Source organism: Suricata suricatta, chromosome 12 (genome assembly GCF_006229205.1).
Source record: "Suricata suricatta isolate VVHF042 chromosome 12, meerkat_22Aug2017_6uvM2_HiC, whole genome shotgun sequence".
Classification (NCBI taxonomy): domain Eukaryota; kingdom Metazoa; phylum Chordata; class Mammalia; order Carnivora; family Herpestidae; genus Suricata; species Suricata suricatta.
Genome location: NC_043711.1, coordinates 100,213,734 through 100,225,557, shown reverse-complemented (window position 1 = coordinate 100,225,557; position 11,824 = coordinate 100,213,734). Strand labels below are relative to the sequence as shown.

At 50.7% G+C, this 11,824-nt stretch overlaps 1 long non-coding RNA gene across 1 annotated transcript in view; it reads left to right on the top strand.

The window, feature by feature from the left end:
- The window catches only part of LOC115273829, an 85,316-nt gene extending 80,889 nt beyond the window's left edge, over positions 1–4,427 (top strand). Inside the window, exon 4 of the long non-coding RNA XR_003900973.1 lies at positions 4,121–4,427. This is a non-coding gene — a long non-coding RNA (uncharacterized LOC115273829). The remainder of the gene's footprint in view (positions 1–4,120) is intronic.
- Positions 4,428–11,824: the final 7,397 nt, after the last annotated feature.

Below are 11,824 nucleotides of genomic sequence, written 5' to 3'. Positions count from 1 at the left end.
CAGCACAGAGCCTGACTTGGGGCTCGATATCACAGCCGTGAAATCATGACCTGAGCTGATTTGGAGGCTTACCTGACTGAGCCCCCGCAGGCGCCCCCACACTCCAGCTTTCTTTTGTTGAGCAGGATCTGGCTGTTGGGAAGGGAAGGCAATAAGGGACACATCTTGACACATCTTGGTCGGGTTGGGCTGGACGACCTCCGAGGCCTTTTTTAGCCTAAAAATGTCATGATTTTATAATCTAAAAGGCTCGTTTTGTTTACAGGTGTAAAGATTTCCTGAGATTCATGGCCAGAAAGGGAATGTGGTGGACTGTTTAGTTTCTGTTAGCTCCGCTCATTGGCTCAGATTTTGACAGGACGGAGTTGGTCTGTCTAATGTGATTGTAGAGCATGTTTCTGTGTTTGTAGATCTCATAGCAATTTGTTTCCACTGACGTTTTGTTCCTATAGTCAGGATGGTAGATGTTTGGGGGAAATTTTGAATTTCCTTCTTTACTATCATGAGATGTGAGGACACTTCTCTGTCAGATGAAATATTTCAATATTCTCTTGACTCAATCTGATGCGTATTAATAGTAATAATAATAGGAGAGAAAATCGGGTCACTATGGCAGTTTGAAACAGAGCAAAAACTGGTAAACCGCCAACACAAACTGGGGGAATCACCGAGACCAACTTAAGGCAAAAAATCAAATAGTAAATTATCTTTATTCTCATAGGGTCAGTCCCATGTCAAGCTTAGGCGTTACCACTTCATAGTTTGTGGGTTAATCTTTGGCCACTTTTGTCATTGATTTAACCATTCTAAACTTCATTTTCTTCATCTGTGAGGAGTAGGTAATGCTGCCTATTTATTTTTATTTTTTTTAAGTTTATTTATATATTTTGAGAAAGAGAGAGGGGCAGGGAGGGAGGGGGAGAGAGAATCCCGAACAGGCTCCGGACTGACAGCGCAGAGCCTAGTGTGGGGCTCAATCCCACGAATTGTGAGATCATGACCTGAACCGAAATCAAGGGTCAAACGCTTAACTGCCTGAGCCCCCCAGGTGCCCTGTGCTGCCTATTTAATAGAGGGGTGGTCTTCTGTAGAACATTTATCGCCATAGCTGGTGCATGGTGCCTGCTTACCTGTGACAGTGGTGATGATGGTGACGGTGCTGACGGCATTTACCAGCACCCATTCTTCCAGATACATCCTTGTGAACATCTAGGAGCAGTGGGTGGATGGTTTACCTAGGACTTGGGTTTGAATCCTGGGTGTGCCAGGTAGTGTGATGGCGTGTGCATTATTTAATTTCTTCTCTTGTCTGAATGACAGAAGATAAGAGCAGAAGCCTCATCACGGGTTTTTGTGAGGCTGAAATGGGTTAATGTAACAAAACCACAGCCGAGCGTCGGGCTCAGAGAGAGTACTCGGTAAACGGTGCAGCAGCTGCTGTTACTATTAATGATTCTTGTTAGCCACGTGTAACGTGTGAGCGTGCCCTGTCTTCCCATCCACGGTGGAATGTCGGAGGCTCTGTTAGTAGTTTGGTGTTTCCAGTGAGGGAGGGACTCACAGTGGAGCAAGGGCAGGCTTGGCTGACCCGTGTGGTTTCAGCCCACGGCAGCCTTGCGCTTCTCAAAGAGGACAGACCCCAAAGGCACCACTGGCCTCCCATGGACGTCTTCTCTCCAGATGCAAAGTCAGATACACTTCTAGCACAGTATTCAACGATATTGGGACTGCAAAGCAAGCAACTCACCCTTACCGTTCTCCCCAGCCCCTCACCCCCGCTACCACCGGCAGCAGACTGCAGACTCCCTGAAACTACCTGTGAGAAGAAATTATTATTTTCATTATTGAAAAAAATGTTAATGTTTGTTTATTTTTGAGAGAGAGAGACAGAGAGACAGACAGAGAGGCAGAATGTGAGCAGGGGAGGGGCAGAGGGGGGGGCGGAACACAGAATCTGAGGCAGACTCCAGGCTCCGAGCTGTCAACAGAGTCTGACGCAAGGCTCGAACCCATAAGCGGTGAGATCATGACCTGAGTTGGAAGTCTGACGCTTGACTGACCGAGCTGCCCAGGTGCCTTGGTTTTTATTATTTTAAAGTGGGATCATATGACCTGTCTTGCTGTACCTGCTTTCATCCATCAGCCCCAGAACCTGGGTGTCTGCCTCTGCTCTCCCGTTGAGACCCGCCGGTCCAGTGAAGGAACTGGAATAAGAGGGCAGGTGGAAAACCGTTTCCTCTGCAGGCCTGTGGTTGGGGGGTGTATTTTGTCCCAGGCGTCGGTGAGGTGACGGGCCCTCCAACTGGGTTCCTCTCCTGCCTGGAGCGGGGGTCCTAGCTGGCGAGCAAATGCGCTACTAGGAACAGACGGCACTTAGAGCAGTCTGTGCAAACGATGTGTGGCCGCCACTTCTGTGCAGAGGTTTCGGGCTCTCTCGGTGCGGCACGGTGGTTACGGGTTTCGCACTGTGGAGTGGGTCTGACCTGGTTGGGGCTTGGCCTTTGCCACTTACTCCTTTCATAACTTTCCAGGAACTCACTTCTCTCTCCAAGCCTTTAGCTCTTCTGTGAGTTGGGCTGGAGAATAGTCCAGACCTGAGGGAAGGGTTGGGAGGATAAACGGAGGCGATGTGTGTGAAGGGGGTCGTGTCACCCCAGGGGGTAGGGCGGGTGCTCAGGAAGTGGTAGGTGTTCTCTCAGAGAAAGCGTTCAGCCATCTGAGTACAATAGAGAGGCTGGAAGATGTGGGGGGTGGGGCTCAGCTGATACATTCTACCAAAGGAACGTTTGCTGGTCACTCACCAAGTGCCCAACATGCTAAGCGTCCTGCCCCAGAGTGGATGCAAAGTGGATGAAGGTCCTTTCTTTTTAATTTTTTAAAAATGTTTTATTTATTTTTTGAGAGAGAGATACACAGCGTGAGCAGGGGAGGGTCACAGAGAGAGAGACAGGATCTGAAGACAGGCTCCAGTCTCTGAGCTATCTGTCAGCACAAGCCTGATGTGGGGCTTGAACCATAAGATCATGACCTGAGCCGAAGCTGGATGCTCAACCGACTGAGCCACCCAGGCGCCCCAGATGAAGGTTCTTTCAAGGCCCTTATGGAATCCTGGGGGAGGGAGAGGAGTGGCCAAGCCTAACAATTATCCACACAATAGAACGAGACCATGAATGGAGCGGGTATGTGCCCAGGGGCTCAGCGGAGGGAACCGTGGTTAATTTTCCCTGGGGAAGATGACTCCTCATCTTGCTGCTTCCTTGGTTCCCATTTCTTCTGGTTCCCCTAGTGGAGAGGTTATAAGGTTCGTTTGGGCAATGGATGTACTTTGTTTTTCATATGGTGTTCTTATTTATTTATTTTCGTTTTTGAGAGAGAGACAATCCCAAGCAGGTTCCACACTCAGAGCAGAGCTTGATGCGGAGCTCAATCCCATGACCCTGGGATCATGACCGGAGACTAAATCAAGAATCAGACATGGATACTCAACTGACTGAGTCACCCAGGCACCCCTGGTGTTCTGATTTTTAAATTGGTTGTTAATTCTTAAAAAAAAAAAAAAATAGAGCATCTTTTACTGAAAAATCTGGAATTCTGGCTTCTCTTGAGAGTGGAGCATTGGACACTTTCTCTGGGGCACACACTCCCTTGTCCCTCCCCTGTTCCCTCCAGCCTCATGCCTGCTACCCCCCCTGGCCCCTGCTCCAGTAGACCTCCCCTCTCCACTGGCCCAGGGTCACTGCTCTGCGTGCCCTTGGTGGAGCACCCTACCCTCTTTCCCATTCTGGCCTGGGTGACACGTCTTCCTGCAAAGTCCCCCCCTCCTCCCCCCGCTGCAGTGAACTTGACCAGTCCCTCTTGTTCTTTCTCCTCATGGAGCACCCAAGATGAAAGCGGTGGAGCGAGGTCTATCCGGAGAGGGATGAGCATTTATGATCAACAGTGCTTACACTTTCCGGCACGTGATGACCTTGAAAAGTGCACTGACTTGCCTTTACGTCCCCTGCAGACAAAGTCCCCACTTCTGCCTGCACCTGGGGGCCCCCCTCTACCCCGCCCCGCTTACCCCCCCCAGCTCTCTCACCCGATGCCACGCTGATTTGTGTAATCCCTTTATTCACAGCCCCCTCCCCCTGCCCCGTCGGCGTGCCCACACCACCGGTCCGCTGAGCCCAGCACACCGCCTGGCCCCGCAGACGTGCCCGAGAAGTCCCAACTGACCCAAAGAAATGGTGACGTCAGAGCGTTCACTTGCGAAATTACGCTACGGAATTGGCCAACTCAATTTGGAAGCCGAAGGCTCCTGAATATTTATGTTCCTCCTGTAGAAGATGGGCGGAATCGTGACAAATTCCTGCCTTTCTCCTCAAGAGGAAAGGGGGGATTAGGAGGGAAATTCGCACCCCTCGATCAATATATGGCAAAGCTGCAGCCCCATAACCTTAAAACCCAAGCAATTAGCTGTGTTTGAAAAGGTCAGCAGTGGCTGTGCCTCTCCTCTGACAGGCTGAACTGTCCAATGGAACTCAGTTTAAATTAGAAAGATCTTTGGCAAAGTTAATCAGAGCCTTGATTCTGTCACCCTGCGGGGGAAGCTTCTGGACTGCAAGCTCCTGGGAGGAGCAGTGGGGGTTTTGTTGTGTCATTTGGAAGAGAGCGAGGGGATCCCTCCATCCCCTATCCCAGAGCCTCCCGGTAAGAGAGCTGCTGGGTTTTTGTGTTTTGTGTTTTTTTGTGTGTGTTTTCGCGTTTTTTGTTTTATTTTTGAGTGTCTACTTTGGGCCAGACACTATAGGTCCCTTAAAAACCTTTCCTCCAAACTGCCCAACTCTTGTGAGATGAAGATCATGAATACTCCCATTTCAGGCAGATGGGACAGGCTCAGAGAAGTGAAGCCACTTGTCCGAAGTCATACAGTAAGAGATGGCATCTTTTCGTGATAACACTTGGAATGCCCCTCAAATTCTGGGATGAGGGCAACGGACCTTGGGTTCCAGAGGGAAAGCTGCACCATTGGCCGTGTCACGATTATGTGTCTCCTCACCTCCCCGTGTCACGCCCTCGCTTGCTTGTTAGACAGGCAGTGGTGTTTTCAATTTCAGAAGCTCCAAGAGGTCTGCAAGGAGGCTGGGGGCTGGGGTGGGGGCTGGGGTGAAGAGCAAGGTGTGGATGGGAAAATAAGCCTATCGGAACAGCCTGCACTTTTCCTACCCCCTCCTCACACCAGTCTTCTTTCCTTGGGTACTTTTCCCTTCATTTTCTGCACATTCATGGCTTTGGGGGAAGGTTGTCCCCAAATAGCCAGTGTGGGCCAAAGAGACCTTCACGGGACCTTGAGAGCAGTGAGGGGTGGGAACGGAAAGCGCTCCCGTGGACATGACCGTAGGGAAGTTCTGTATCAATGTGAAAACTCGGGGCCCCTGGGTGGCTCAGTCGGCTTAGCATCCAGCTGATTTCGGCTCAGGTCATGATCTCACGGTTGTGAGATTCAGCCCCGAGTTGGGCTCTGTGCCGAGTGGAGTCTGCTTGGGCTTCTCTTTCTGCTCCCCCTCTTTCTGGCCCCCTCCCACTCATTCTCTCTCTCTCTCTCAAAATAAATAAACATTAAAATAAATACTAAAACTCGGTCTCATGTAGTTGGCAGGAGAGACAACAGATCATGGGGCCAGGGGGTGTAGAACATAGACTTTGGAACCAACTGGAACCCGAGTTCAAACTTCAGCCTTTCCACTTATAAGCTGGGCCACTTTGGGCAAGTTACGTAACCTAAGTGTCGTCTTCCACCGAAGGAGAATCTTTATTTCCCTTGCAAGGTTGTTGTGAGGATAGGGGTGTTTGAGAGACCTCTACAATACTGATTTGGCTCATGCAGTGTGGCTGATAAACGGAAGTTGACAATGCACATGCTTCCTGCTGTCCCGGGACTTATAAATCTCGGGGACACAACCCGAAAGAGGCAATTAGCATAAGGTGCACTAAGTGCTATTCGGGGAGAGAGGCGGCATGCTGTGTGAACACGGAGAAGGAGTCCCTAACCCCAACTTAGGATGTGAGTGTGGGGGGCAGGGGAAGCTGGGCACAGAACAGGCAGGACCTAAGGTGACCAGGAGGGGACAGCAGGGTGAAGATTTGGAGCCAGGCTGTCAAGCAGTAAATACGACGGCTGTCATTATTAACCTTCTGCCGCTTAGTGCACATCTCCGCCTGCGTAGCTTTGAAGGCTCTCTCTCCCAACCTGCCCGGATCTCCATTCTCAGCCTCCCGCTCAGGTCGCTGCGTCTCCGTAAATGACAACTCCACTTTCGCATCGCTCAGGCAAGAAATCTCCGCATCCCTGTTGACTCGACTTCTTTCTCTGTTTCACTTCAGTCTCTCTGTCAGTCCCGTCACCCACATCTTCTTCCAGAAGTGTCCATTTCTTCCCACTTCTGCTGCTGCCACCCTCCACCAGGATGCCGTGTGTTCTCTCCAAACCCTTTCCCCACGGAACCCTGCCTGGTCCCTGGGCTCTGACCTCTCCAGAGGCTGACCGTCTCTGCCAGAGTCCATGCTGATGCCCGGCCTGTGGTCTCCCCCCGCCGACCACCTCCCCTGCGCGTTGCTGGCCTCCTGGCTGCTGCTCAGACATGTTGGTCAGGTGCTCGCCCATGGCCCTCATGGGGCCTGCCGTTGGCACATTTTCCCTTCCCGATGGATGAACAGGGCTCCCTCTCGCCTTTGATTCAGGCCTTCCTCCAACTGCCCACTGTCTAAAGGCCCTCCTGGGGGCACCTAGGTGGTTCAGTCAGTTGAGCTTCCGACTCTTGGTTTCAGCTCTCGTCATGATCTCACAGGTTCATGGGTTCAGGCCCCGTGTTGGTCTCTGTGCTGACAGAGAGCCTACTTGGGATTCTCTGTCTCCCTCCCTCTCTGCCCCTCCCCACTTATACCATTTCTGTCACTCTCAAAATACATAAATAAACTTAAAGAAAATATAAAGGCCCTCCTGACGCCCTCTGTAAAGCAGCCCCTCTTCTTTATGGATCATAGATGGTCACCTGACATTTTCCTGCCTTTGTTCGCTGTCTTTCTAATCCTAGCATAAACGCCCCAGGGATAGAGAATTTTCCAGTTTTCTTCCCTTGTACCATCAGTGCATCGGATAGTACCTGGCAGGTGGTAGAGACCTAATGAACGTGCTTGAGATGAACTTGTGAATGAATCACATCACACCGGTCACCCCAGTGGACTGTGGGTTTGCTGTGTTCTGGCCGGGTCAGCCGGACGGCTGGCCTCCCCGGTCAGTACTGCCAGGATCGTCCAGCCGTAGGAAGCGTGTAGGGCAGACGCGTGCCTGAGCCAAACCCAGGGCTCCCCCGGAGGGTCCTGACCTCTGAGGAGCAGGTGCTGGCCTGTTGACTGCAGGCCCCCAGAGGACCCATCAAGAGTGCTTTCCGTGTCCACTTCTGTCTCCGGGCCCTGAGGGTCTTCATCAGGATGAGACCCCTGACGTCCTCAAACTTCCTTTGTGCAGAATCCTTCTCCGACGTTTTTCTGGCCACGAAGACCCCTTCTGCACCAGAACAGGGGGATGCTTGCACTGGGATGTAGTTTTTGCCCCGCAAGGTGATGATTGCCAGGGGTTTCTCCCCCGTGGAACTTGAAGTTCAATGTATCTTGGCATTTTGCAAAGGGTGGCATCTATACCCCAGGGAGCAGACGAGATGCACTTAGATGGTACTTGGAAGAGATTAATTGCAATAGTTACTTTCTTTAATGTGCGTCAGCCCCACAGAGCGTGATTTATGGCTGGTGTTGCATAGGGCTGGGCGTCAGCTGCGCAGAGGAGTGCGCGGGTCCCAGATGGGTAACCCGGGGTTACATAACAAGAGGACTATGGATGCGTTCCCTGGTGATTTCAGCATAAAATAAAATTGAATAACACGGTCAGAAAGTTACTCTCTTATCCATTCTCTTTTAATGATTCTGATTAAAGGAGAAAAAGATCTCGTTTGGTGCTTGAACACTTGCCAACCCCCCCCCCTTTTTTTTTTAATCAAGGAGATAGCAAGTGCAGACTCAGACCATTCCACAGAAAACCGTCTCCAGCGGGGATCTGGTAATGATACTTGTTTTCACTGTGTTTATTTTAATTGCTGCTTTCTATTGATCGCAAGTGATGTTGGCTTCTCTTGGTGGTTATGATATAAAATTTCAATGACAATAAATTTATTCCACGAAATCTTTGGGGCGACTTAAAGAGAGCTAAGCATAAATAATGGATGAGTCGCGTGTGAGTCGCGTATGAGCCTGCAGAGACCTTAGAGGTAGGCGGGAAGAGTGGACACTGGGAAGTGGGGTACGGCACGTCTAGCCGCAGCCATAGTGGAGTGCCACCTGGGGCCACACTCCTGGTGGGGTTGTGCCACTCATCTGGGGACCCTCCGGCTCCTGGCCCCGTGTCCAGTGTGCCATCACTTTCCGGTGACTTTGAATTGGGTCCATCAGCCACTTCTCTGCCAACGACCAGACCCCACAGCCTGCCCCGTGTCCTTGGGAAACTGCAGTGACCCAATTACTCAAGTCTAAGTGGCCCTCCCGTCAGCATTCAGGGACTCATTAAAACATAGTCGGAGCGGCTGTAAACGGGGTGTACAGTGCTGCCGTTTCTCAGAACCATGATCGGAAGTCAAAACATGTTTCTGGTAATGTCACCGAGTGCAGATTCCTGTTTTCCTCCATCCCGCCCTCATGCTTTTGCACATTCCGAAACCTGTCTGGGTAACGTGTGACCCCGGGAGGAGAAGATTCGATGTGCTAGGACTCCGGGACCAGTTCCATTCTCTGAATACCACTGAGATGCTGCACAATGGCCGCACTCGAATGAGCCAAGTGCTTCCTTTGAACTAGGAATCGCACATGACGCTGGTAAGTGATGCTCGGGCAGCTCTGCAGGGCTAAGGTACCTACAGAATGGGTCGGACAATATCTCTGTGGAGCCGTCTAGTATCTTCCTGTGGGTCTGCCGATTGAACTGGTGATGACTGTAGCCCCTGGGGCTACTGACAATACCAAAAGGGTCAGGTTGGTTTAACAAAACGAGATATTTTTCTGATGGCATTAAAAAAAATTTTTTTTTAACATTTATTTAGTTTTGAAAGAGAGTTGGGGAGGGGCAGAGAGAGGGAGACAGAGGATCTAAAGCAGGCTCCATGCTGTGAGCGTAGAGCCTGATGCGGGGCTCGAACTCAGGAACTGTGAGATCATGACCTGAGCCGAAATCAAGAGTCAGACTTGCCGCCCAGGCGCCCCACGGACGGCATCTCAGTAGCGGCCATTTCCTGGCCCTTGCTGTGTGGCGGGTGTTTCACATAAGTTTTTGCATTCGGTGCTCAGGGCAATTTTATGTAGCCACGAGTAGGAATTCTTCCTTTCTTGCTGATGAAGAAACTGAGGCCCAAAGATGCCACATCCATTTCCACAGAAGCTCTGGACCCATGTTGGTCTGAGCCTAAGCGGTGTATTTCCAGTCTCTGGGCTTATGCCCTCTGAGGGAAGGTGTAAATGCTCTAGTTTCAAAAAAGAAATAATTTTAAGTTTCTGAATCTTAATGTCCCTGCTCTGCTACTTTCTAGCCGAGTTGTGTCTGTCTGCTGGAATCCGATGGAATATCCGAAGGAGATGACTAAACAGAGTCAATGGAATGGATTGCTTGCAAAGGCGTAGGTCGGATTAATCAAGGGAATGGTGGGGGCTGGTAAAGCGACCCAGGGACACGAGCAGCAGGAGGCCATTTATGCCTCTAAGCTTGAAGAAGCAGGGGGAAGAGTGGGTCCTGGACCCCAGGGAGGCCCGAGGCTGTAGGAGGGACCACTCCCTAAGAGCCCATGGCCTTGAGTGGAGGATACAGTCAGTGTCAAACTGCATCTCAGAGCAAGGGCAGAGGAGAGATAGGCTGACCTCTTTGCCTCGAACCCTCTGCCTTTCTCCTGGTGCAGCCCATTGGCCCAACCCCAGCAGAAGCCACAGGACAGAGGAGCCTGGTTGATGCCGCTCGTCCAAGTGACTTTCAGGGCAAACCAGGGTAGGGCACAGCACAGAAACCTTGACCTCTCTGAGTTACACCTGTATTAGGCCTCTAATGCTGCGTAACAAATCTGCACACCATTTGGAGTCTTAACCGATAAACAACTGTGTGGAATCTCCTTCTCCAAGCCACTTTGACCTCATTTCCATTCTTTGTATGTGCCACGCTCCATCTGCCTGTAGGACTTAGAAGGGGCATTAGGAGGGGCGCCTGGGTGGCTCAGTCAGTGAGCGTCTGACTTGGGCTTAGGTCCTGATCTCACCATTCGTGAGTCTGAGTCCTGCATCGGGCTCTCTGTTGTCAGCACGGAGCCCACTTTGGATCCTTTGTCCCCCTCTCTCTGCCCTTTCCCCACTGGTTCTTTCTCTCTCTCGCTCAAAATAAACAAACTGAAAAACAAATAAAAGGCATTAGGCAACACTGCCTTGGCTGGGTTCCCAGCGATCCTTCCCCCATTCCATTTTGTCACATTAAGTTTTCCTAATGCTTAAATTCTCATTTCCTTTGTTAGCCTTTCCCGACCTCGCTGACCAGGCTGTTCACTTTATCGTATCTTTTCCATCTGCCCTCCGTGAGGGTAGATTCTGCTCCTGTTCGCTCCCATTTTGCTTCCTAGATGCTGGCTTGGTGCCTGCAGGGCGGTGGGTGTTCCGTGCGTACCGGTGGAGTGAGTGTGACTAAATTACTCTGTGATGTTCTCACTCTGGATTAATTTACTGAGTGTCTAATAACAGCTGTGCTAAATTCTAGGAAGAGAAAGGTGCCCGGGATCCAGTCTCCTGTTGTAAAAAAATCTGTTGAACTTCCTAAATCGAGCCCTTCCCACCAATGTTTTGAACACATAAAAACTGTTTTTGCAAAAGCAAAGGGCTTTATTACAGGTTTAGGCTCGCCGGCGCCAAAACTCGGGCTCATAGGCTTTACCGGCGTGGGGGATCCATGCTGAGAGCCCGGAACAAAGGTGGGGCAGGGCTTTTATGAGTTTGGGAAGGGGGAGTTACAGGAAATGGTGACACAGGTACAGGGATCCAATTATTATTGACAGGTTTATCTAATTACAACATTTAGAGTGTTAATCAATCACAGAGTAGACCCAGGACCCTCACATGGGGTGTAACTAGCCTTAAGCAATAGACCTGCCCTTAGGAATGTTAAGGGTATTACAAGGCTGGTCCCTCTTGCCTTGGGCAATGTGTGCCCTTCTATTGTCTCCAAACCTGCATCCTTACATTCCCCGCTCTGTCTTGTAACTGACCCAATCCTGGGTCAGCTGAGTTACCATTGTACCCCTAAAGCCTGGCATAGCCCTCCTTGGTGTAAGGGGAATTTCTTACCCTGTAAAGGGCACAGGGAAGGAGAGTTTACCCAATTTTCACCAGTCTCCATGGTGAATTTGGTAAGGGTCTCTTTTAGGGTTACTAATATCTGGTGCTGCCTGGTTTACAAAAGTAAGGATGACAGCCTATTTCTTCAGGATCCTTGGGCGTATAAGTGCAATACGCCTTTATGATTCTTTCTACATTACTAACTTTAGCCAAATTGGTGGGCCATCTAGTGGCCACCTGAGGACCCCCCCTTAGAGTCTGGCGGTAGAGGCGTGGGCTCCCCTTACCTTCTGCCGTGTTGAAATCCCATGCCCAGATCAGAGGCAATTAATACCAACAGAACATCCTATCAGGAACTTTTGCTGTTTCCCCAGCTTTCTGGGGTGACATTTGCCAGTCCGATGGCAAAGAGGCAGGACAGTTTATTTTACTGGAC